The sequence below is a fragment of a genome, unplaced genomic scaffold, assembly GCF_019419815.1.
Source record: "Pyrus x bretschneideri cultivar Hongxiangsu unplaced genomic scaffold, Pyrus_bretschneideri_v1 Contig36, whole genome shotgun sequence".
Classification (NCBI taxonomy): Eukaryota; Viridiplantae; Streptophyta; class Magnoliopsida; order Rosales; family Rosaceae; genus Pyrus; species Pyrus x bretschneideri.
Window position 1 is genome coordinate 3,267,349 of NW_025999679.1, and position 26,019 is coordinate 3,293,367.

At 36.9% G+C, this 26,019-nt stretch overlaps 1 long non-coding RNA gene across 1 annotated transcript; it reads left to right on the plus strand.

Moving 5' to 3' along the window:
* The first annotated feature begins 11,754 nt into the window (after nt 1-11,754).
* LOC125480798 lies at nt 11,755-14,146 on the plus strand. Its single transcript, XR_007261063.1, has 2 exons — nt 11,755-12,236; nt 14,090-14,146. It is a non-coding gene; the product is annotated as an uncharacterized LOC125480798 (long non-coding RNA).
* The last annotated feature ends 11,873 nt before the right edge of the window (nt 14,147-26,019 follow it).

The following is a 26,019-nucleotide window of genomic DNA, read 5'->3' on the forward strand; positions in this document are numbered from 1 at the left end:
TTCAATCACATTCCTTTCTTTGTCTCAAAGTTTGAATCCTTTTTTTTCAACAAAATGACCACTGGTGCAGGTACGAATTGGTTGCTTATTGAAGATGTTGCGTTGTGTACTAGCTGGGTTGAAGTTACTCATAGTTCGCTTACGGGTAATGAGATGCAGTTGCAAGAAATGTGGAGTCTTATTCATACCAATTTTCTTGAGAAAATTGGTGGGAAAAGAACCAAAGAATCGATGTCCAGTCGTTGAAAATTACTTAGCCAATCGTTTAGTACGTGGAGAGACGCCTTGGCACAAGCTAGTAGTAATATTCGAAGTGGGGAAAATTACTCGGATCAGGTAACAATATATTATTTATTTGATACTCAAATTTACATTATAATTATTTGCTTGTATTATTTATTTGTTACCTACATAATTTATTATTTATTGTTTGTATTATTTATTTGTTACGTACAAAATTTATTATTTATTGTGTGTATTATTTATTTGTTACCGTCATAATTTATTATTTATTATTTGTTATTTATTATTTGTATTATTTATTTGTTACCTACATAATTTATTATTTATTGTTTGTATTATTTATTTGTTACCTACATAATTTATTATTTATTGTTTGTATTATTTATTTGTTACCGACTTACATTATAATTATGTTGTTTGTGACACACCCCGACCGAGATCGGAGCGTGCTGGCCGTCACACGAAGGTGACGTAGCCATGTGCACGTGCGGAAGCTAAATAAGTAGAAATATAAAAGTACGAATAATTAGAAACTAGCATACAAAGTACTAAAAGAAGTGCTAGTAAGTGCGATACAATTTCAGAGTAGGTCTATAGCAGCCCAAGCCAAAAACGACAACAGTAGTACGCCCGAAGGCGACCCTACAATGTGGAGTGTCTGTCAGAACACCGGAAAGCCCTCAAGGGAAACCACCACAACGGCTAAGCAACTAGAACCTGGAGGGGCGCAAAACAAAAGCGTGAGTGGGCAAAAACAAAGCTCTTTGAAAACCATTTAGCAAAATACATTCTAACCCCTCGCCGTAAAACCTGTATACTTCCCAGAAAATAAACATATAAACGTATGTATAAATATGCCCAACATGCTCAAGGGTATGCCAATCATGCTCAAGATATGCCATGCCAAAGCCTCATAATGAATGTAAGTGCCCGGGTATAAATCATATCAACATCATAACATCTGGCAGCCGGAGTCACCTAACGTGACCTGTACGGCTGCATCTAGAGCTCAAATCTCAACTCTATAACTGAACCTGCCCACGAGTCGGAACCACTCAAGGTGGTCTGTACAACAGGCCTGGGTGTAACATATATATACACTCTAGTGCTACGATCACGTGAAGGCTGTGCGAATAATCGCGAGTCACCTACGAGTCGGAACCACCTAATGTGGTCTGTACGACAGGCCTATGCACCTAACTTGGATCCAAGCTGAGCGTGTGGTGCGGGAGGTGAACATCACGTGAAGGACTGTGCCCTACTCTGGGCGGGAGCACTAACACCGGGGGTGCAGGTTATGAGCTCTCTAAGTCTCTCAAACTACTGCTGAAAGTAAATATGAATACCACTTACCTGGCACTTACCTGTGCGTCCTCAGCACCCAATATGCATATATATGTATGCCACTACTAATGCGTGCAATGATGCATAAACGATAATAATAACATGCATGGCATAAGGCAAATAACCCTTTTTACATCAATTTCTAGGAATATAAATGTATATAGGTATATACGGAAAACAAAAGCCCACTCACTGATATGTGGAAGGGTCGTAGCCCCCCTGCCTCGCGTGACCATGCTCGTCCTCGGGGTACGTGTCACCTATATGCGAAATAACTACGAAAACGTCAATCTAAAAGCACATAACCAACTTCTCGTAATAACTTCTCATACATTGCTCAAAATGGACAAATGAATATGCTCTACACAACCTCAGGATCACAACCATATTTTTAAAATAATTTTCCTCTGCCGCACGCGCCCCCACACGCCGGCCAAGGCACAGACCTACGCGCCCCCCACGCGCGGCCACGTGCCATGCACACTGACGGTGTCAACAGACGCCGTCAGGAATATTCCGTTAAACTGACGGAATATTCCGTTAAAACTAACAGGTTCCGTTAACGGCATCAGGAATATTCCGTTAGAATTGACGGAATATTCCGTCGCCTTCTTCACTCAATCGCCGGCGACGTCGCCGGCGCCGGAAACTGGGAAAACCTGCAACTTGGGTTTTCTTGCTCGTTTCTCAACCGTTTTTCGTGATTCTTGGACCAAATGAAAGCCCTAGACTAGTAGAACATGTCCCAACAAGTTTTAAGGGCTAAAACTTACGCGATCTTACCTGTGCAAACAACCAAAACCGGCCAACTTCGAGCAGGACGATCCCGACGTCCAACTTCGTCCAACGAAGCACTCCGAGGCTCCTTAGGACACCACCAAGCTACCTACGAGCTTAGAAATCCCAAAAACTCAATAAATAAACTTTGCATGAATAGTACTCAACTCGGCCATTGACAAAACGACGTGAAAACGTTAGAGTTCCTACCTGAAAATGGTATGGTTGTGCTCGTCTCGACCACACGAGTTCAATGGTATCCTTAGTTTCTTCGATCTGTGAGGATTTGGTGGGTTGTGGGTTTGTCCGTACGTATTAAGGTGAACGGGAAGGGTGAGAGAGAGATGAGAGACAGAGACAGAGAGAGGGTGGAGAGAGACAGTGAATGTGCAGGTGTGTGTGTGGCCCAACACATGCCACAACACACAAAACAACCCCACAACGTGACGAAAAACACACTAGGGGCAAACTTGTAATTTCACACGTGCGTTTAATAATCCCGGGACGGGATGTCACAGTTTGTATTATTTATTTGTTACTTATTTTCATTATAATTATTTATTTGTATTATTTATTTGTTACTTATTTTTATTGTGTAGGAACTTCAAGCACAAGCTTGGTACGCTGCCAAAACCAAAAGCAAAAATAAATCATTCAACCAGTGGGAATGTTGGAATATTGTCAAAGATTGTCCTAAATTTAGAGTTGTGCTAGTCGGTCCAGAAGTGCACATGAACAACACCCCTCTACACTCTACACCCGATCATGTTCATGAATATGATGCAGAAGAAGTGCCCGAAACGCCCCTCCCTTAACAAGCGTCGGGTTCGACCCGTTATCCAATTAGGCCTGAAGGTAAGAAGGCTTCAAAGAGAAAAGGGGGTGCTTCCAAGAATGATTATGCAAAGTTCATGGAAGAACTTACTCGCCAAGGTGAATTGACTTTGGCGAGGGAAATGGCGAAAGATGAGGCTGATAAGGCTAGAGAGGCAGCAAAAGCAGCAGCTATTGAGAGAGAATTTTATGCTAATGAGAGAGAAAGAAAGCTACTTAGGCAAGAAAGGGAACATGTTAGAGAAGAAAGACGGGCTCAACAAGATCGTGAGATTATGAACATGTCTTTAGAAGGGAAGTCTCCAAATTCTAAATATTTTTGGAAGTCAAAGAAAGCGGACGTGGTGCGAAGGAGGCGTGCAAGAGAAACGATAGCAAGCCAAGGTGGTTCTAGCACCACAAGAGAAGATCATCCTAGCACCACAAGAGAAGATCATCCTAGCACCACAAATTGGTTAAGTGATGATGAATAGAGTACTTTTTGTAATCGGAGCCCATAATTTTCCAATCACTTTGGGTTGTAATTTATTATTTATTGTTTGTATTATTTATGTTGTTTCCAATTTCTTGAATATTTATTCAAATTAATTTGGTAAGTTATTTATACTAAGAATTACCCTCTGCCTCCTTGCTTTCCTCACGACGTGAAAATTATTAACAAACCCTCTGCCTCCTTGCTTTATGCCAATTGTGATTTATTATTGTTTAAGCCCACTCTAATATTTTCTTTTATTGAAAAAAAAAAGTGATTTTCTACTTGTATAAAATAATTAAAAGTCCATGACCATCGTTCTAATTATCTTCTTTTTTACATAGATTAAAACCCACACGAAATGTGACTCTGTTTTCTTCTTATAATACATATACTAAGAATCACATAAACATAAACATAAAAAAAATTACATATACTAAGAATTACATAAACATAAACATAAACATACTAAGAATTACATATACTAAGAATTACATAAACATAAACATAAAAAAATTACATAAACATACCAAATAATAAAACACACCAAATAAAATAACATAAACATACCAAATTCAAAAAAACACACTAAATGAACTTAATTATCTTTAGCTTGTTTCAATGCCCACTGGTGTTCTATCAAGTCAATTTGTCGGGCATTGTGCATGTCTGGCATTTGAAATGCAGTATATCGTTGAATGAGCCTTTCATTGTAACGTCCATCCCTTTGTAATGGCTCATGTTGCACGGGCTCATCGGTGGCGTCATGAGCACAATATATACGTGTTCTTAAATTGTTCATCGGGTCTGGCACATATTCATTAACAGCTTCATAATCGTACTCATCTTCCACAATCATGTTGTGAAGAATGATGCACGTCATCATGATGGATCGAAGCGACTCTACATCAAACAATCTGGCAGCACCCCTGACGATCGCCCAGCGAGCTTGGAGGATACCGAAACAACGCTCCACATCCTTCCTGCACCCCTCTTGACAGCTTGCAAAGTGTTTTTCCTTTGCACTCCGCGAATGTGGCACTGTTTTGACAAATGTTGACCATCGCGGGTAGATGCCGTCAGCTAGGTAGTATGGCCCGTCATACATACGTCCGTTGACCTCATACGTAACTTTTGGTGTCTTTCCTTGCAGAACATCGTTGAACACTGGGGATTGGGCAAGGACGTTGATGTCATTTTGAGCTCCCGGGACCCTGAAAAATGCGTGCCAAATCTATGTATCAAAAGATGCCACTGCCTCCAGAATGATACTTTTTGCTCATTTTCTGTCCCCGTAAGCGCCTTGCCATGCACTTGGACAGTTTTTCCACGTCCAGTGCATACAATCAATGCTTCCAATCACCCCAGGAAAGCCACGCATCTTCGCCTTCTTCAACAGCCGCTCCAAGTCCATGTGTGTAGGTTTGCGGAGGTACTCAGCGGTGTAGATAGAATCGATTGCTCCGCAAAACCTCATCAGGGACTCAAGAATGGTTGATTTCCCCATCCTCGTTATCTCATCCACTTGGTCTGCAGATGGTCCATATGCAAGCATCCGCAAGGCAGCAGTAATTTTTTGCTCAGGCAGTAGACCCATAGCACCAAAAGCATCTTTTTTTTTGCACAAAATAAGAATCATGGTTGCAAACAGCAATCATGATTTTGTTGAACAAATGTCGTTCCATTCTAAAACGACGTCTAAAGTACGTATCAAGGAATGCACTATTAGGAACAAAATAATCATCCAAGAGTTCCATACCTCGTTGTTGCCTGCTTCTATCAAGGTTTTCGGAACGGCTGGGCCTGCAGATATGAGCCGCAGCTTGGATGACTCGACGAGAATGTGAGGCTCTGCCTTTTCTTACTTTGTCATCTCTCATTTGACGCTCCTCATCCTCTTCCCTCTCATTTCTTACCCCCTGGTGATTGAACATTGCTTCTGATTCGTTAAACAATTCTTCCTCTTCCTGATTGAATTCCCACATCATTCTTGAGGAAGAAGAAGAAGACATTGAAAGAAAGAAACAGAAACTATGAATAATGATACAGATTTTTGTGAATAAGGAAGCAGAAACTATGAATAATGATAGAGATCTTGAGAATTTTGGTGTGAGATTTGTGAGGATGGATGGTGGATTATATAGAGGATTCAGAAAGGATTAGGTTGTGCATAATGCCACGTGGCATGCCGTCATTCGTTACAAATCTGATGGAAATCTATCCTCAAAGATTGTGAACAGATTATGACACGTGGCATGCCGTCATTCGTTAAAAATCTGATGGAAATCTATCCTCAAAGATTTTGAACAGATTATGACACGTGGCGCGACGTGATTGGTTAATAATCTTATTAGAAATCCATCACCAATAATTGTATTATTTTGTATTATTTAATAATACTTCGGATAATGACACGTGGCGCAACGAGAACGATTAAAAATCTTATCTGATATTACAATTAAAATTATTTTGTATTATTTTATAAATAAAAAAAATACTAATATTTTATTGCCTATTGCCAGGGCTATTGAAGTGTAACGGTGGAGATGCAAATTCTATTGCCAGGGCTATTTACTGTTCATTAAGGGCAGTTACTGTTCATTAGGTGGATTGAATAGTGCATTGCCAGGGGGAGAGCTCCAACGCTGGAGTTGCTCTTACACTCCAACGAAATCCAAAGCCTCTCCTTTTAGACAAGACGTGACAATTTTGTACACGACTTATTAACCCGATTCAAAACATCACGAAAATAATAGATTTGGGTCAACACATTAACTAACGGGTCGTTATTAGATCATACGTTAAGGACCCGTTTAATAGTGTGTTATTAACAGTTTTTATCAGCAAGTAACACATTTCAACCCGATAAGAAAAAGGTTTTTTTTTTTTTTTGTTTAGTACATCGATGTTTTTACACTAAGGGGAGATGGAGTTCGGCTAAACCACACCATGGGCAGCATAATCTGATATCGAATTTTACATCCATGAGATTCGAACCTAAGTCTCACTTCTAATTAAAAAGGAGTACCACCAAATTGTAGTACTGAGTACTAACCCGATAAGAAAAATGTTACTTTGTTAATTTTAAACTACTAAAAAAAAAAAAACCTTACTTCAATAAACATAGTGAGATTAAAATATTCCAAAGCACATTAGAAATACCAAAGCAATTTAAATATACCAAAATCCATTAAAAAATTCATAATAATTAATCGAGTAAATTATATTTTAATCCCTCAACTTTGGGCCACATAATAAACTCATACCTCATCTTTTAAATACGGAGTGTGATATCTACATACACTTTTTTACTTCTCACACACTCCTGATTAATTTATGCCCTTTGATCTTGTTCAATTCATTCGATCTGAGGGTCAGAAATTAAGAGGTGTATGATAAGTAAAAAAAGATGTGAGGATAGCACACCTTAAACATTACAATGTCATGCATCAACTAACAAATTCATTGCAATGTTAAACCTCCGCTAAATTTTCTATTAGTTTGGCCAATAAATGATGATGTTGCAAATATAGGGTCAACACTTTTGCTAATATAGATGTTAAGTATGAGTCATGTGAACACAAAAATAATAAAAAATTAATATTTAGAAATATTTTTAAAATATTATAAATTAAAGGAAGTGTTATTGGCACTCCAAAAATCTTATTCTACACTCCTCACAAGTGTATTTTTCTTTCTAAATATAGAAAGTTTGGAGTGTAGAATGAGAATTTTGGCGTGCCAATAACAATTCCCTAAATTAAAAAGATATTTTTCAATTTGGGCCGTTCACCATCGTTGCCTCCACTGTCACCCCACCACCTCCACAACTCCTTATTTCTCAGCCCCTTTCCTCCCTTTGCTCCCTTCTACCTCGTCTTCCTCCTCCTATGACTTCCTCTTTTTCCCAAACCAGCCCAGTTTCTACAATGACAATTGCTCCACTTCCTCGATGACCCATGTTTTGAGATGGGTTCTCTGAGCAGCACCACGAATAATTGTCGTTAATCAGGTTAAACCACCTCACCCTCTCCCAGATCCATCAGATTCAATCCCACTCCTAACCCCACATCTTTTGGGAAAACTTATCATTCTAATACTTTCAGCTTCCTCAGCCCCAAATCCATCTCGATGAAGCAGGTGAGTTCCTTCGGTTTGCTACCAATACCCACCAAGCTTTGTAAGAGTGTCAGGCAACGTCACTGGGCAAATGGATAGCTAAGATCAGGCTCCTTAAACAGTTGTGTTTGGAGGTTGAGAGGCTCGGCATGGAGGAGGGACCCGACAAGAAGACGATCCAGTTTGTAATACCCTGAAAATTTAAATATATGAAATAGAATATTCATAATTATGAATATGTGGAGAAAAATCGAAAATAAATCGATTTATGGTTATGAAAATTTAATTGAGGAATTTTAAAATTTTGTTACCATAAATTATTATAATTTACGTATTGGTATTATTGAGATTTCATATTATTTTTGGAGAATTTATATTATTTTATTTGATTTGAGTTTTAAATTAAACTAGTTACGAAGTTTGAAGTTTGGAAATTAATTATCTAAAATCCGTAGACCCTTCAAGGTCACAATTTATATATTCGAATAGAGCTCGATCTCACGAATGCGTAGGCGCAAACCGTTCGTGAAACGAAGTTATAACGAAGAAGTTATTAACGTTGAAAGTCAGGGATATTTTTGTAATTTTAACCTTCATCTAGAATGCTTCAGATTTTCTAGAACAATGGATGTGCCACATGTGTGGCTGTGATGGAGAGGAAAGGAGAGAAAAGGAGGGGGTGGACGAATTAGAAGGAGGGGAGAAAAGAAGAGGAGGGAAAAGAGGGAAGGGAGAACCCGCCAACCCGATTCCTTCCCTTCCACCCGCTGATAGCTACAAACGGGCTAAAAACTCCTATATTACTTGCAAGAATGACAAGGATATTGTAGTATAAATGGTTTTGGCAAGGTCATTCTCCATAGGAATTATTAAACAAATCGAAGCAAATCAAATTTCAATTAATTATTGTAAAGCAAAAAGTTGAGATGATTGATTTTTATGACCTAATTTAATAAAACGAATTTAATTAATAAAAGAAACTAATATGCAATATTAAAGATGAAGAAAAAGGAAACAGTTTTGTAGAAATCAAATTAAAGAAAGCACCAGGGATCCACCGTCACCATAACAATCCTATATAGTTCTATCAATTATTTATGACTTATACATGCATATTTCGAAGGTTAGGTTTTCCTAATATATGCCTACTTGGACCCCCAACATAAAGCGTTTATCAAACATGCAATCCGTCTGTGGTATTCAGATCAAATCTAAACATGCATGACTCATTAAGTTTTGTGAAACCTTTTGAAAACCGTACAACCCTTAAGACGTGGTATTCATCTTAAGTGAACTTGTACATATTAATCACAAGAAGTTTTCGTCAATTTCAGGGACCAAACTCCGACCAAAATTGCATCAAATTACTTTTCGAAACATCTCAATGGTGATCAAGCATCAAGACAATTAGACAATTTAAACCAATGATTAATAACTCGAAAACCTGCATGCATATAATCATAAGCAAATAAAAAAGAAACTACATATTCTTGCTAAGGCTCATGGCCTCACCCTAGCAAAAAGAGAATTAGTTACGCATATTTATAATAAAAATCATAAAGTTCTTTATTGAAATAATAAAAGATCGAAAATATCTAGAATGGAAAAAGTCTAAAAATCTCTACGCTTGGCCAATTTCCTCTCTTCAAGAATGCACAGAGAAGAAGTTTTTAGGTATGAAGTTGGCCAAGCTTATTTAACCTAGTAGAAATTAAATCCTCCTAATAAAAGGTTTTCCAATCGAACTAGGAAGCTAAATAACTAAAATAAAATAGGAAACATAACCCCAAATTGAATGGTAAAATTCGCCTAATATCTGAACGGCCACATTTTGGACCCTAGAACTGCTCCAAAACCGGCCCAATATAGCTGGATTTAAGGTTTGGAATATTCTGAACACTTATCCAGAAGGCCATGAACCTATCAGAGGTCATCTTGGGATCCAAAAACGCAATTTAAACCCAGAAACGTTATTTTTCAGCACCGCACACTGCTCCTTTATTCCGTCGCTAAAAAATAACCGCTTGGTAGAAAAATCCCAAATGTTGATATAAACACTCCAAGAGATACACGAACGTCCTCCAATTTGAATCACTCCAGAATTCATCTGTTTGATCATGTTTTTCTCCAGAGGAAGTCGAATGTCCTATATTGAAAATATAAATCAAAGTATTAAAATTCTACCAAAATATCAACCAAAATATACTAAGAATAGGGTTAAATATATAATATAAAATTGATACATCACCCGCCGACCCGACCTGACTCCATTTCTCTATTCCGACCACCATTGATGACGGGGCCAGTGTCAAATTACTCCTCACTTCGAACCCAATTGTTCCTTCTCCCATTTGCACCTGAAAAACTGAAGAAATTGGTTTGATTTTAGGAGAAACCGCATGGTGGCTGTGACGGGTTTCAATTACCACCACCTTTGGACTCTTCTTGAGGCTTGGAACAAAGACCATGCATTGGTTGGGGTGTCGAAGTTGTTTTCGAGTCAAATCAAGAACACCCAAATCAAGCGTTTCTGGTGGTTCAATGGCGATTTGAGGTGTTTCCCGGCCGAATTGGACTTCGGCCCATGTATGAAAGTTGTTCCTTTCATTGAACTCTACTTTCTTGTAAAATTTGGTAATTTTTAAAGTTGGTCGGAATTCGGGGTTTCCGTTCTCCTAAAAACGCCACCCACGGCGGCGCGTGGTCAGTGGGCCGATGCTGCCATTTTGTGCAAATTTTGATATTCTAAATATGAATTTGGTATCCAATTGATGTGTTTTGATTATTAAACCCAATGTTGGTTATTCCGGTTACTTAAATGTCATTGGAAATGGATTGAAAATGAAAGATAATCTACGAAAGGCTTGATCTCACATCAAGGGTACGTAGGCAGTCTAACAAAGCTTAGATGCAGCCTTAAATAATTAAGATAAATCTTTTGGGAATTTGAATTAAGAAAAGAAATTTGGTGATTAATTGTAAAATTAAATCTTATGTTTTGGTAATAAAATTTTGGTTATAGATTTTGTGAGTGATTCATAAATTTAGATAAAGAATTATGAATTATGGTAGTTAAATAAACAAGAGTTTAATTTGGCCTATCACCTCAATTATTTTCCGAAATAAAAATTTTTAGGTCGGGATGTTACACAGTTGTTGTCGATTGAGTAAACCCATTTGAAGAATCCAACTGCAGGCCCCAGTTCGCCATCTCATTGTTGAAATCGGCCACCAAATTGTGTGTTTTCATTATGGGTTTGAAGGAATCGCAGTTAAATCTAAACAAGTTGGAAAAACTAGAGAAAACAACACAGGAAGCTTTTCTTTGTGAAATTCAAGGGGGAAGATTAATTTTAAGGAAAACTAATGCAAATAGCTTGAAAACTTTGAGTTTTAACGAAAATAACAAAATAAAGGGTAAAGTGAATAGTACTAGGATTGACTTTTTAGTGTAAAAATATGGTTTTTCGTTAAAATGAATAGTACCAAGAACTTTTCATTAAAGTTCCCTTAATTTTATTAATATTAATTATTGTAAGTTGTAATCTCTACTAATTAATAAAACACATATTGTCAACCAAAACCCTATGAAATTACTAGTTTAACCCTCTAATTAAAACATAATATGAATAAGAAATATGGGACAGAAATGTAATTTCATGCAATCAAATTTTACTATTTTTTTCAAAGCATCATATACATGTAATCCTAACATATCTCTAATTTAATAATAAAAAAAATTTCCACTTCCACATTCTCTATCACTCTTTTCCTCTCTCCTTCTATTTCAAAAAAAAACAAAAAAAAAAAAAATTCTCACACACTCTATGTGTGCCTATATGCTAGTTATATATTTAAATAAACTTTCTTTTTGGCATTCTTAAATAATCAAATGTATTTTTAATTTTTTTTTTTGGCCACATAGCACAAATTTGATGATTATGTCAGCAAACATATGGGACCTAGACTTGCCACGTCGTCAATTAACAGTCAAATTGATGAATTTTATTTACGGAGATCTGATATTGCAATTAATTTGTAAGTTAACATATGACATTGCAATGACCAAAATATGGGGTATGAGTTTATTACATGACTTTAAATTGAGGTGGTAAAACCTAATTTACCCAACTTGCAAGTGTGAAAATGTGAAGAAAAAAAAAATGCAAATGCTCATGATCGCATCATCTACGCTTTGATGATAGGCATCTCGTCGTTTGGATTTTTAAACTCTATAACTCTTTTGAACAATATTTTTTTTTATAGTTCAAAATAAATAAAAATTCATAATATTTGATGTAAAATTGTGAAAAATGTAAGGTAAATTACACAAAACCACCTCAAATATGGATCGTACCACAATCGCATCTCTCATATTTGAAACATTGCAATGTCTTACCTTTGTTAAATTTTCTATCAGTTTGAACGTTAAATGATGACATGGCAGGTGTGATAGGAGCATATTTATGCTACTTAGTTATGTTGTTTCCTTGCATTTAGTTACTTAATTACTATCTATTTTAGTCTTTTAAGCTATTTTCGTATGTTTTTAGGTCCTAATGGCAAAAGGAGCAAGAAAGTGCATTTTGAGGCTATTTGGAGCAGTTTTGGGCATGGATTGGATAGCTTAACAACGGAGCAAAGAGGATGGACGAAATTGAAGTCAAGAAGGGCTAGGAAAGGCTACAAATCTGGAGAAAGAAGTCCAAATGCAAAGAAGATAAGGAAATAGCAAGAAATAAGGAACCTTATCCAACCTTATCTTATCCTATCCTAACCAACCTTATCCTTTCCTAACTCTAACATTATATTATCTTATCCTATCCTAATCTTTTCCTACCTTAATTCCAACTTCAAAGAGGACTCCTTTTCACATTAAATCACCTAAATATCAAGTTCTAGAAGCCCTATTTTCGTGCATTAAGTTTATGCCACATGTAACCCTTCTAGAAGTTCTAGAATCTGCCACAAGGACCATTCCTTGTCCTCCTTGGAATCTGATTGAAAGTATCCTTGTTCTTTGGTGATTTGGAGTCCTAATTCCTCTCCTTTTCAGCCCAAATTCGTGCCTCCCCTTCACCCTATAAATACTTGATGCCACAACACTCAAAAACCACCACCCTCTACCACAAATTCACACCACACCATCCACCACACCTCAAGAGCCTAAATTCACACAAATCCCCATTGTTGGCAGCAAGGAAGGAAGAAAGAGCCACCTGGAGCATTTTTAGGTGTATTCAATCTTTGTTTTCAATATTTAATTTATATTCTCTTTGTTTTGTTGTAAACATGAGGAACTAATTTTGTTTTGGCTAGGGGAGACTTTGAAACCATGATTATATTTGCAATATGAATTGATTAATTCTAGTTGTGATTTCATAAATTGTGAATGCAATTTACTTAACCGTTTGATGGATAACTTATTCTTGTTTGTTGATTAAGGGTGCACACTTAGTTTGCATGCATGAATTTGGGGCTAGAATATAAGGGAGTTTCACATAATCGTTACAAACTTATATTCACAAGTAGTTAAGGTTGTTTTCACAATCATGTTAAGTAAATTCCTAGCATGAGTATCATGATGTCATAGTTACAAGTGCTTTGTCAATACTTATGATTTTCATAGAACGTAGTGAACTTTGATTGTATCTCTATTATGATGTCATGTAGGGGACTTTTAAAGAATGCTTTGGGTTGTCGTATGATGTCATCCAATCCAATAACTTAAGGAAAATCTGAGGGTTAATTAGTGATGTCACGATTAATCTGGGGTGTTGAGGTTCATGGTTTATCGGAAAAGCAACTGGAAATCAATTTGTATGCAAGTGTGTCATGTGTGGAGAAGAATCCTCTAGCTATCTAATCATCCATCGTTTTTCCCAAATTCGTCCAAATCCTATTCAAGTCTTTTAGTTACTTGTTTTTATCTTAAATTCGTCAAAAACCCAATCCCCTTTATTTAGTTGTGTCAAATCTGTCCTAATTAGTGTTTTTGAGTGTTTTGAGTCAAAACCAAACCTATTTTCGTCCAAGTTGAGTCTTAGAGTCTAGTTTGAGTCTTTTTGATTGTTTTGTGTTGTTTAGAGTCTTTTAAGTTTGTTTTGAGTCATATAAGTTTAGTTAAGAGTCTTTTGAGTTTGTTTAAGTGTTTTAAAGCATATTTTTGTATCTTTGAGTCAGTTTTCATTAGATTAGCAATCCCTCCTAATCCCCGGCCTAGAACGATCCCTACTTATATCTATACTACAATTGTCAAAAAGAGGGTTTAATTTGTGTGCTATTATATATCACATCAAGGTGCTGGCCCACTTCCTCACCCAAGATTGAAAAATTAATTGATAAGTTAAAAAAATTTAAAAAAAATTAAAAATATGAAAACTAACTAAGCCTTAATTTTACCTCTCGACCCCAAATTGCAGCCAACCATCTTAACTCTACCAACCTTATTCCCTAATCCATATCGCAGTCACAGGGTCCCCCAACCCACCATCCAACTCCACTAACTACAACTCTAGCAAGAGCGGCGACTCCCCATGCGACTGAACTGTAATGGACCCAAACAAGTTCTTGCACTTAGTTTAGATCAAGTACTCAAATTGTAAAAACTCCAACTGGTTGAGATAGGTTATATAAAATCAATCGACAACCTGCAACTATCTAAATTGAATTAGGCTTGAGGCTGAGACAAGTTTTTGCACCTGGTGCTAGACTTGCCTCTCCCGTCGAGGGGGTTTGTCAGAGGGGGATGAGGTTGTTGGGAGACGACAGTGTTGTCGAGAATGGCTCAAGAGTTAAGCCAATCGACGCGACTAGTAATAGACTCAATAACTTTGAATGAAGTTGTATTAACGGAGTAGTGGTGCCACCATCATCCTGTTCTGGAGCAGTGGACGAAATCTGAGCAACTTCGCTGAGAATGACCATGCTTGTTGCGCAAGACATGGGGATTTGATTCGGTATGAAATCAGTTAGATCGTCTGTAAGTTTTGGAGTTCCTACAATCCAGAAATTGTCGTGCGCAACAAATAATCATACTCCTAAAGAGGATGCAATATTTACTTCTAGATATCCTATAGGATTCTCCCTATTTAGCACTAGATTCTATCCTAAAAAGGTCTCTGTCCTGACTGGTATAAATACATATTTCTAAGGTAAAAAGACACATCATTCTCAACAGTCCAAGTCATTAGTACAGTCAGCAGTACAGTCAACAGGTACTTAGTGTATAAGTTTTGTTTGTTGTAACTGCATTGTAACTAATCATAGCTTAAGGTTAATTAGTTACATTAGTTGACACTAATCCTTATTGATTGACTTGTATAAATACCTTAATGTAAATCATTTTAATCAATGAGAAATATATTTCTAATATGGTATCATCCCTTTCTGCTTCATCGCCTTTCTTCGATCCTCTTCTCCTTTGCTTCCTGCGATTTCTGTGATCTCTATGATCTTTGCAATCTCTGAAATTTTTGCTGCTTAATTGCATTTCTTTGATCTTCTTCTTCTTCGCTTCTTGCAATTTCTACAATCTTTGCGTTCTCTACTATCTTTGCAATCGATCTCTACGATTTGCAATTTTGCTGCTCTCTATGATTTCTCCACTTTGCGATCTTCTTCTCTATGTGATTTGCAGTTACAATAACTTCGTCGAACTCCTTTCTGAGAAATCTTGAAGTTCTTGCCCCAAATTCATCTCAGATGAACCCTAATTCCACAGCGGTTCCTCTTTCTTCCTCAATTTCTTCAATTTCAATTCATAATATAAGCTGTATGGTTCCTACAAAGCTCAAACGAGATAATTACCTTGTCTAGAAGGCTTTATTTGCTCCAATTTTTTGACGATATAAACTCACAGGAATTGTTGATGGCTCTAAAATTTGTCTCTCGCCATTTATTCTTGACGAATCTGGCAGAAATACTGGAATTCCAAATCTGGCTTTTGATTTGTGGTATGAAAAAGATCAAAATATCATAATTTGGCTGAACTTTACACTTTTGGAATATCTTATTCATTTCACAGTTGGTGTCATATCATCTCGTGAACTATGGGTTAATCTTGAGCAACGCTTTAGAGGCGTTTCAGCTGCTCACATTCATCAACTTCGATCTCATCTTCATTCTGCTCAGAAAAGAGATCTAGCAATTTTAGAATACATTCAACACATCAAGAACATCTCTGATGCACTCATGGCCACTAGAGCTCCCGTTTCTGAAAGTGATTTGAATCCAGTCACCCTCAATGACCTATCTAATGACTATGAGTCATTCATTGACTCGATTATACTTCGCATCTCGTCCACTTCCTTGGATGAACTACATGGCATGTTGATTAATAAATGGTTGTTTATGAATCGCAAAAAGAAGATTGTTACCTCTTCTGCCTCTGAACCCTTTCAAGCTTATACAGGTCAATACCTCCAGTCTCAACCTCCTCTTCTTCCCACACCACAAGGCTATACTGCACATAACTCTCGTAGTAATACCTACCGTGGCAAAGGTAACTATAGGGGCAATAACTATAGTGCAAATAACTATCGTGGTAATAATTGAGGCAATTACAGGAAATTCAAATCAATTCCATCACAATTCTAGAGGCTTCAATCGCAACTCTGGGGGAAATTCATCTGGCAGCAACTCTGGTCACAAAATGCCATGTCAATTTTGTCATTCTACAGATCATAAAGCTATTGATTGCTTTAAACGGATGAATCATGCCTTTGCTGGCAAAGTACCTCCTGCAAAGTTGGCAGCTATGTGTGCTCACACCAACTACAAATCTTCTGCCCCTACTTGGCTTATGGACTCTAGAGCCACATCCCATATTACGAATGATATTTTAACCATCCAATCTCCAGTGCCATACAACTGTCAAGACAAAGTACATATAGGTGATGGTCAAGGTATGCAAGTCCATCACACTGGTACTACCATTCTTAATACTCCTACTGCAAATTTTCGTTTGAATAATGTTCTCCATGTCCCTGCAATGAAGCATAATCTTTTCTCTACCTATCAATTTCTAAAAGATAATCACTGCAGATTGACCCTTGATTCTAATGGATCTACAATTAAGGATCGTATTTCAGGGATGATGCTTTTTCGGGGGCCGGTTAACCATGGCTTCTATCCTTTTCAAGGCACACCAACTGCTTCCATCTCTCCTTCTGCACTTGTTAGTACTAAAGCCTCATTGTGGGTTTGGCACAATAGGCTTAGTCATCTATCCTCTGCCATCTTCAAGAAGATTTTACATAATAGTTCTCTTGTATACAGTGTCTGATGCTTTAGAACTTGTTCATTGTGATGTCTGGCGACCTGCCCCTATATCTTATGTCAATGGTTATCGATACTATGTTCTGTTTGTTGATGACTTTACAAAGTATAGTTGGCTTTTTCCATTAAAGCTCAAATCTGAAGTGTATTCCATCTTTGTACATTTCAAAGCTTATGTAGAAAACATGATTGGGAATAAAATCAAAGTTCTTGGAACTGACTCAAGGGGTGAATTCACTAGCTCTATGTTCAAATATTTCCTGCTACAACAAGGTATTATGCATCAGTTTTCTTGTCCTCACACACCCGAACAAAATGGTTGTGTAGAGAGAATACAGGCATCTCAGAGAAACTGCTCGAAATCTTCTTACTGCATCAAAGGTTCCACATAAATTCTAAGTTGAGGCCTTCTCTACTGCATTGTATTTGATTAACAGGCTTCCCATTTCTAGTTTTGTCACATCTCTATGGGAGTTGTTATTTCACAAGTCTCCAGATTACTCAAAACTCAAGGTTTTTGGATGTAGTTGCTACCATTTGCTTAAACCCTATACACATTCTAAATTTGATGGCAAAAGTATTCATTGTGTCTTTCTAGGATATAGCCTGTAACACAAAGGTTATAAATGCCTTGATCCTCTCACATCCAGATTGTACATTTCACGACGTGTTTTATTTAATGAAGCCTCATTTCCTTTCCATGATCTCAAGACAACAACATTGCAAACTTCACAGCCACACATCCCTCATTCACCATTTACCCTTCCTTTCTCCTTACCTTCAAATTCACTTACTCCAACTTTAACCACCTCATCCCCTCTTATTCCTACCACTACTTCCTCACCCTTACCCTCCATTTCTCTACCACAAACACTCATTCCATGATCACAAGATCCAAAGCTGGGATCTTTAAACCAAAAGCCTTAGCAGCTACTAAACATCCCCTTGATGCTTTAAATTTGTCCCTACCACTTATATTCAAGCTTCTAAATGGGGTTTCCGTATTAAAAGGAAACCAGATGGCACTATTGACAAGTACAAAGCCCACTTGGTTGCAAAAGGGTTTCATCAACAATAGGGAATTGATTTCAAGGAAAATTTTAGTCCTGTTGCCAACCCTGTTACTATCAGGATTCTTTTGACTTTAGTCGTGCAGTTTGATTGGTTCTTAAATCAATTGGATATCAGTAATGCCTTCTTGCATGGAACTTTCAAGGATGAGGTCTTCATACAACAACCTTTGGGGTTTATTGATCCATCTAAAGCTTCTTATGTGTGCAAGCTTCATAAATCTCTCTATGGACTAAAGCAAGCTATTTCAGACTTTGCTTTCTCTGGGATTTTAGAATTCTCAATCTGATTGTTCTCTATATGTTACTTTTGAGCCTGCTCTTGTTATTGTACTAGTATATGTTGATGACATACTAGTAATTGGACGTAATACTCAAACCTGCAAAGCATTCATTCATCGGCTCAGTCAGCTATTTCCAGTCAAAGATATACGCCCTTTATACTATTTTTTGGGTTTGGAAGTTCACGGAAGCTCAGAAGGCATTTTTCTGTCTCAACACAAATATGCAATTGATCTTCTCCTCAAAACACAAATGGATGACAGCAAACCTTGTGATACTCCTCTTGGTACCCAAAAATTGGATCATAATGGAACACTCATTTCTAATCCCCATGAATACTGATCTATTGTTGATGCATTACAATATTTGACTTGGACTATGCCTGATTTATCTTGTGATGTGAATCAACTCTGACAGTTCTTACCTAGAGACATTCATTTTCAGGCTGTTAAACAAGTTTTGAGATTTCTCAAAGGCACGGTTGATGAAGGCTTTTGGTTCAAGAAGAGTTCTTTACAACTCACTGCCCTCTCAGATGCTGATTGGACATGATGTGTATTTGACAAACGTTCTACCAGTGGCTACTGTGTTTATATTGGCAGTAATCTCATCAGCTGGAGTGCCAAGAAGCAACATATTATTGCTCGTTCTTCTATAGAAGCAGAGTATCAATCTTTGGCACACACATCTGCAGATGTTACTTGGATCTGCAAACTCTTCAAGGACATAGCCTTTCCTCTATCTAAGGTTCCAATGCTTTGGTGTGACAATGTATCTACCATCTCTCTAGCATCTAATCATGTTTTCCATGCTAGAACCAAACACGTCGAAATTGACTATCACTATATTCGGGAACTAGTCTTAGCTTATTTTCTTCAAGTTCGATTTGTACCAAGTCACAACCAAATTGTAGATATTCATACTAAATCTCTGTCCAAAGCTCGATTTCAGCTTCTCAAATCCAAGCTTTCACTTGGTACTCCTCCTTTCAGCTTAAGGGGGTGTAAATAGACACATCATTCTTAATAGTCCAAGTCATCAGTACAGTCAGCAGTACAGTCAACAGTTACTTAGTGTAGAAGTTTTGTTTGTTGTAACTACATTGTAACTAATCATAGCTTAAGGTTAATTAGTTACATTAGTTGACACTAATCTTTATTGACTGATTTGTATAAATATATCAATCTAAATCATTTTAATCAATGAGAAATATATTTCTAATATAAGGTTCGTCTCTGGTAATGCAATCATCGCAATCTAGTTCTCTTGTCCACTACTTGAGTTTTATACTTGGTTACTAACTTGACCGTCAAAGAGTTTTTGGCCGGCACAGTCCTTCTCGGTCTTAGGCTTGCTCATGGTTGTTTACTGTTTACAGATTGCTCGGATTTGTGCCTCCACCGTCGATGGCATTGTGCGAATTTGATTTCAGCACAAAGAAATTTGTAAATGCTTTTAATTTTTGCAACTCATTCAGAGACATGTTGTGAGACTCCATATTTTAAATATATATTTAATATTAAACATAGTTTCGTTAATTTATTTTATATCTATTATTTGTATATTGTTGTGATTTGTTTACAATTTCTAGTCACTAGGTTTTCAGGCATGCATTTTGAAAGCTGTCAACCAACCATTGGAATCTCATACATTTAGTGTTGTCAGTTATTGGGATGGTTTTGTTTTAATTACAGCACGCAGCAAGTTGCTTTTGTAGGTGTCAACTTCTACTTAGTTGACTCATTACTTAAAGAGATCAAACCAAACTTTTATCTGGACAAGAATTGTTTACCCTCCCATTTCCGGTGCCCTCCCGTGCCCTCCTGTTTTGTATGGTCACGGTTAAGCCACGTCAACATTTTATATTGTTTTTTTTATAGAGATAATAAGACAAAAATGAATAGTAATATAAAATGTTGACGTGACTTAACCGTGACCACATAAACAGGAGGGCACGGAAGGGCACCGAAAGTGGGAGGGCAAACAATCCTTGTCCCTTTTATCTATCCATACATTTATATTTTATTAATATTTTGGTTAGCCCTCAATTCTTTTAACCGCTCATTTCCCACTATAAAAGAACTTGCTTTCATTCATTTGTCGAACTCACTAGAAATGTACGTTGGTTGCGATGCATGCATAGTTCATATTATATTGCATGCATGGTCAGTGTATATGTGAGTGTGTATATATTATACATAAATAGAGGGACAAAGAAAAGAGAGAGAGAGAGAGAGAGAGAGAGTTAGGTTTGAGGTTTGTGGAGATGTTAGTAGAGTTGTCTTGTCAAAGTTCGGATTATCGAGGTGAGTGGTTTAGGTAATGGGTTTAAAATATTCTTATTTTCTGATAAACGAAAACTATGAGTTATCATGTGATTTTACACTATTTCCAAATATCTCACTATTTCAAGTCAAGCACGTTGGATTTTGCGAAGTAATTTCGAAGTTATTATATATCTGATCAGTAAATTGTTTGAGATGTTCATGGAGCATGAGAACTTTAGTGTTGGGTTATTCGAGAGATAAATGTATGGCACACGGGGACATTATGGCAGAATGGCCAATTTTGGGGTCACGTGGTGCTACATATTATGAAGGATAACCAACATGTGAAAGGATGATGTGATATGACACTATGGGTGCATTTGTTGCACCGGACTATCTCGGACTGGACTAGCTTCAAGGATTAAGTTAGACTGGCTTAACTTGGACTAAGTAGGATAATAATAGTGAAGTATTTGGTGTAGTGCCGGACTAATTTATAGACTAAAATTATTTTAGAGCCCAAAATATTTTTTTATCATTTTTAATTTACTTTTACTTTAAAAAACCAAAAGCAGTCAAATATTATTTTTAATTTACTTGCCTTTCTCTTATCTTCATTGTTTCTATCAAACTCTGCATCTAACCCCTATCTCTTTGCTGCTCTTTTTTCTCCCAATTAGTCAAATCTCCCTCCTCTTTGCCCTTCCACTTCTTGCATTCTCAACAGATTTGGGGTTTTTGCAATTCCCAAATCCCCCCTTCTTCGTGTTTTGGCCGAATCATGTGTTGAGACATCGCGTTGTTTGTCGTCGAATCTTCAAACAGCTTCTGGGGAGCGGTGAAACCGGCCTGCAGCAATGCCCGACGAGCTAACTAGAGGGGAGTGGGGGATTATGGAGTCAAGGGAGTGAGAGACGAAGGTGACTTAGGGTTGGAACGCTTGGATTTCTCGAGACGCTGCAAAACCCAGAAACGGTCTTAGTAGTTCGACGCTTTTCGGGGTCTCTCGCTAAGAACCCCTAGTGAGTTCTTTAGTCCATGCGAGTCCCACCTAATCTCATTAAAGTTAGTCCCTTCTGTTAACAAACACTGGACTACACTAACTCTTAGTCTAGTCCAGTCTAATGAAACTTAGTGAGTGCAAACAAACACACCCTATGTGTATATCGATTTGATATTATTATTTATTTTCTAGAGTGGGTAAAACGGCATCGCATGACTGACATATTACATATTCTACTCACTGAGGGACGGTGGTTGTTGCTCACCCCTCACCTTTTATTTTACAGATGAGTTATTTGGCAAGACATGTACTAGACAAGCTGAAGTTGTGTTAGACGAGAGATTTAAGAGTTTTTATTTTATATTTTTGTACACCATGTAAAGCTTTTGAAGTTATTTTATAAGGGAAGTTTGTTTTTTGTTTTTATTTATTTAGTTTTTAGCTCGCATGTTGCCCACAACATTTATTTTTTTCACCGATCCTAGGTCCAAGGCATGACAAATGTATGCGTGCATCAATTTTTTATTTCAGTACTCTGCATCAGGTCATTTGTAAGTAATTTCAAAATTTATAAAGTAATTTCATAATTCTATTTTCTAAAAATCAACAATCCCTCATTATTTTGTATTCATTATATTTTACTAAAGAGATCTCCATTTTTTTGTAAAAATGAGGATTAGTTGTGAGGCTCATTATACATCGAACTTCAACGATTTGAACCGTCTATTTTTTAAGTTTTCATTCATAGATTATTTTGCAAAAAATAAATTCAATCTAAAACTATTTTCTCATTTGTTGTCATGATGAAATTTCAATGTTACTTGGAATGTAGTGTTCGTCAATTTCTTTTAACTCAATTGAATGCTTAAATTTTTTTTGATTTGACTAATATTTTGTACTGATAATCTATAAAGTGCAACCTGAAAAATAAACTATTCGAATCGTTAAAGTTCGATGTGGAGTGAGCTCTGCACCTAGTTCCTATTTTTATATATAAAAATAAAATTAACAAAAAAACAAAAAAAGCAGCCCTTTAGATAAGGAGCCAATATACATATACATATATATATATATATATGTATATATATATATATATATATATGTATATGTCCAAATGCTCCTTGCTCTAGGCATGTGACTGTACTATGCATGGACCTTTCCATAGCAGATGGTCCGGTCTCAGGAATATAGTTTGTTTGGTTTGTTCACTTTTACGTATTTTAAATCAAGCAAAATCCATGCTGTCTATTCACATCTTAGAAGCTCAATTCTTTATGAAAATAGGCAGAATGGTGTGGCTGCCCACATTTTAGCCTTCAAGTTTCAGACTATCTTGAAAATAACGGGCCATTGCATTTGGAATTTAGCACGAGTAGCGTTTTCATGGCCATATTCCATTCCAGAAAGGATGCATTGTTCATCAGTTTGTGTCATTTCTGCACTTACTATTTGCTGTATATATACACAAACAGGTTTCTTGTTTTTCTTAGGTATACAACCTATTTTTAGTTAAATGTTAATGGATCTACTGGTTCCATCACTTGATTTCTCATATTATTTAGAGTTTTATGCTGAAATTAACAAGGTCTAAGTTAGTCGCACCGGTAAACTTGACTAATCAAGGTTAATAACTATATCCTCAATTATATTTGGTATATGATAGATTTACAGTCTCTCTCATTTGACCAACGAGATAATAATTCAATCATCAATTTCTATGTGATTTAATTTACAAAATTTAATTTAAAAATTTAGTTTCCTTAGCATTACTCTAAATGATATGCTATTATCAATGGTTGATGTCGACAACCTAATTATTACTGATCAATAGAGATAAATATTTTCTCTAAACATGCAAGAATCAAATGAATCTTGTCAACGTGTTGTGCAAACTTAAATGGATGTTGTTTTGTTCTAGATATTATTATTATGGTTAGTTTTTGGAGTTAGAAAAAACAAAGATAAGAAGTACTGAAGTAATATTAGGTAATGAAAAGAGTCGTGAGCCCGTGAAGAGTGTGTGCTCCATCTCTATTTACATCATGTCATGTTGAAGATACTAATGTGAGCGTTTACTAAACCCAAAAAAATAGGGAAAAATGTTTAAAATAGTAATGTGAAAATGTCGTCATTTAGTATTATAGTTTAATAATTTTATTTATTTATTTTGTAAGTGGCGGTTTTAAGTTCAAACTATGTAGACTACAAGTTCAATATTAAATTACTATAATTAGCTAAGTGTGTGATTAACTTAAGTCTCTCAACCCAGAGAGGGGAGTGTAGGGGAATTGTGGGTTCAATGATCCTTATTTTTTCTGAAAAAGAGTAAGTATCTCGCACATGCTTATTAACGAATAACTAATCTCGTATAATTTTTCATTAGCGTAATTGGTGTATGGAGGAGGAATGAGTAGTTATGTTGTTGTTGGATGGACTTGTTTATCCGATTTGAAGGGCTGTGGGATTTCCAACTCACTTATGTGAAGATATTAAGATAAGGAGGGAGGTGTGGTCATTCTGTCATTCTCTTGATGGGGATCTCTTTCTGCATGCAGTAGTCTTGACTCTTGCGCTCAGAAGAACATGGACAATGCCCCTGCCCCACTTGCCCACTTTTTATCCAGCTTATAATTAATTTGAGTCAAAATTCAAACTATGATTTGAAATGCCTCTTAGAATTTGTTTTTTACACTCACTATTTTAAGAAATAATTTGATTAACATTTTATCCCTAAGGTTCTGTTAGAAAAGTATATACCATAAATAAGGCCAATTTTATTGTTTAACTTCTTAAATTACTGTTGATTTTCGTTATAATTGCATTCAGAATAATGCTTAGCTCATTTAACATCGAGAGACATAATTTTATATTTATAATGAAAACCGTTCGAGTTACATCTCTAAATTCCAAATTTCAATTTGAGTCAACCAAATTTTCTATGATTCTTCACTACATATGGTATTTTGCAACCAAATTTTTTGTGATTGATTACTTTTAAGTTTCGCGGGATGGGAACCTTGCTGCTCATGCAGTGGCGGCGCATGACACACCCCGACCAAGATCAGGGCGTGCTGGCCGTCACACGAAGGTGACGTAACCATGTGCACGTGCGGAAGCTAATAAGATAGTAATGTAAAAAGTACAAATAATTTAAAACTAGCATGCAAAGTACTAAAACAAGTGCTAGCGTAAGTGAGATACAAATTCAGAGCAAGACTACAGCAGTCCAAAAGAAAAGTTGCGACAAAAGTACACCCGAAGGTGACCCTACGCTGGTGAGTGTCTGTCAGAAAAGCCGAAAGAACCCTCTGGGAAACCACCGAACTTGCTAAGCAACTAGAACCTGGAGGGGCGCAAAACAAAAGCGTGAGTGGGCAAAAACAAATCTTTTCTAAAACCATTTAGTAAAATACTTTCTAACCCCTCGCCGTAAAACCTGTATACTTCCCAGAAAATAAACATATATACGTATGTATAGGTATGCCAATCATACTCAAGAATATGCCATGTCGAACCCTCATAATGAAATGCAAGTGCTCAGGTATAAATCAATCAATAACATGTAATCTGGCAGCCGGAGTCACCTAACGTGACCTGTACGGCTGCATATAGAGCTCAAATCTCAAAATCAATAACTGAACCTGCCCACGAGTCGGAACCACCTAAAGTGGTCTGTACGACAGGCCTGGGTGTAATATATATATACGCTCTAGTGCTACGATCACGTGAAGGCTGTGCGAATAATCGCGGGTCACCTACGAGTCGGAACCACCTAATATGGTCTGTACGACAGGACTGTGCACCTAACTTGGATCCAAGTTGAGCGTGTGGTGCGGGAGGTGAACATCACGTGAAGGACTGTGCCCTACTCTGGGCGGGAGCACTAACACCGGGGGTGCAGGTTATGAGCTCTCTAAGCATCTCAAACTATTACTGAATGTAAATATGAACAACACTTACCTGGCACTTACCTGTGCGTCCACAGCACCCAATATGCATATGTATATATATATATATGCAACTACTAACATAACCAACGATGCATGAATAATGATAATGTAACGCATGGCATAACTAATAAACATTAATTCAATTTCTGGGAAAAATATAGTATATAGGTATATACGGAAAACCAAAAGCCCACTCACTGGTAAGTGGAAGGGTCGTAGCCCCCCTGCCTCGAGTGCGCACGCTCGTCCTCGGGGTACGTGTCACCTATATGCGAAATAACTATAAAAACGTTAACTTTAAAGCACATAACCAACTTCTCGTAATAACTTCTCATACATTGCTCAAATTGGACAAATGAATATACCAACGTGCTCTACA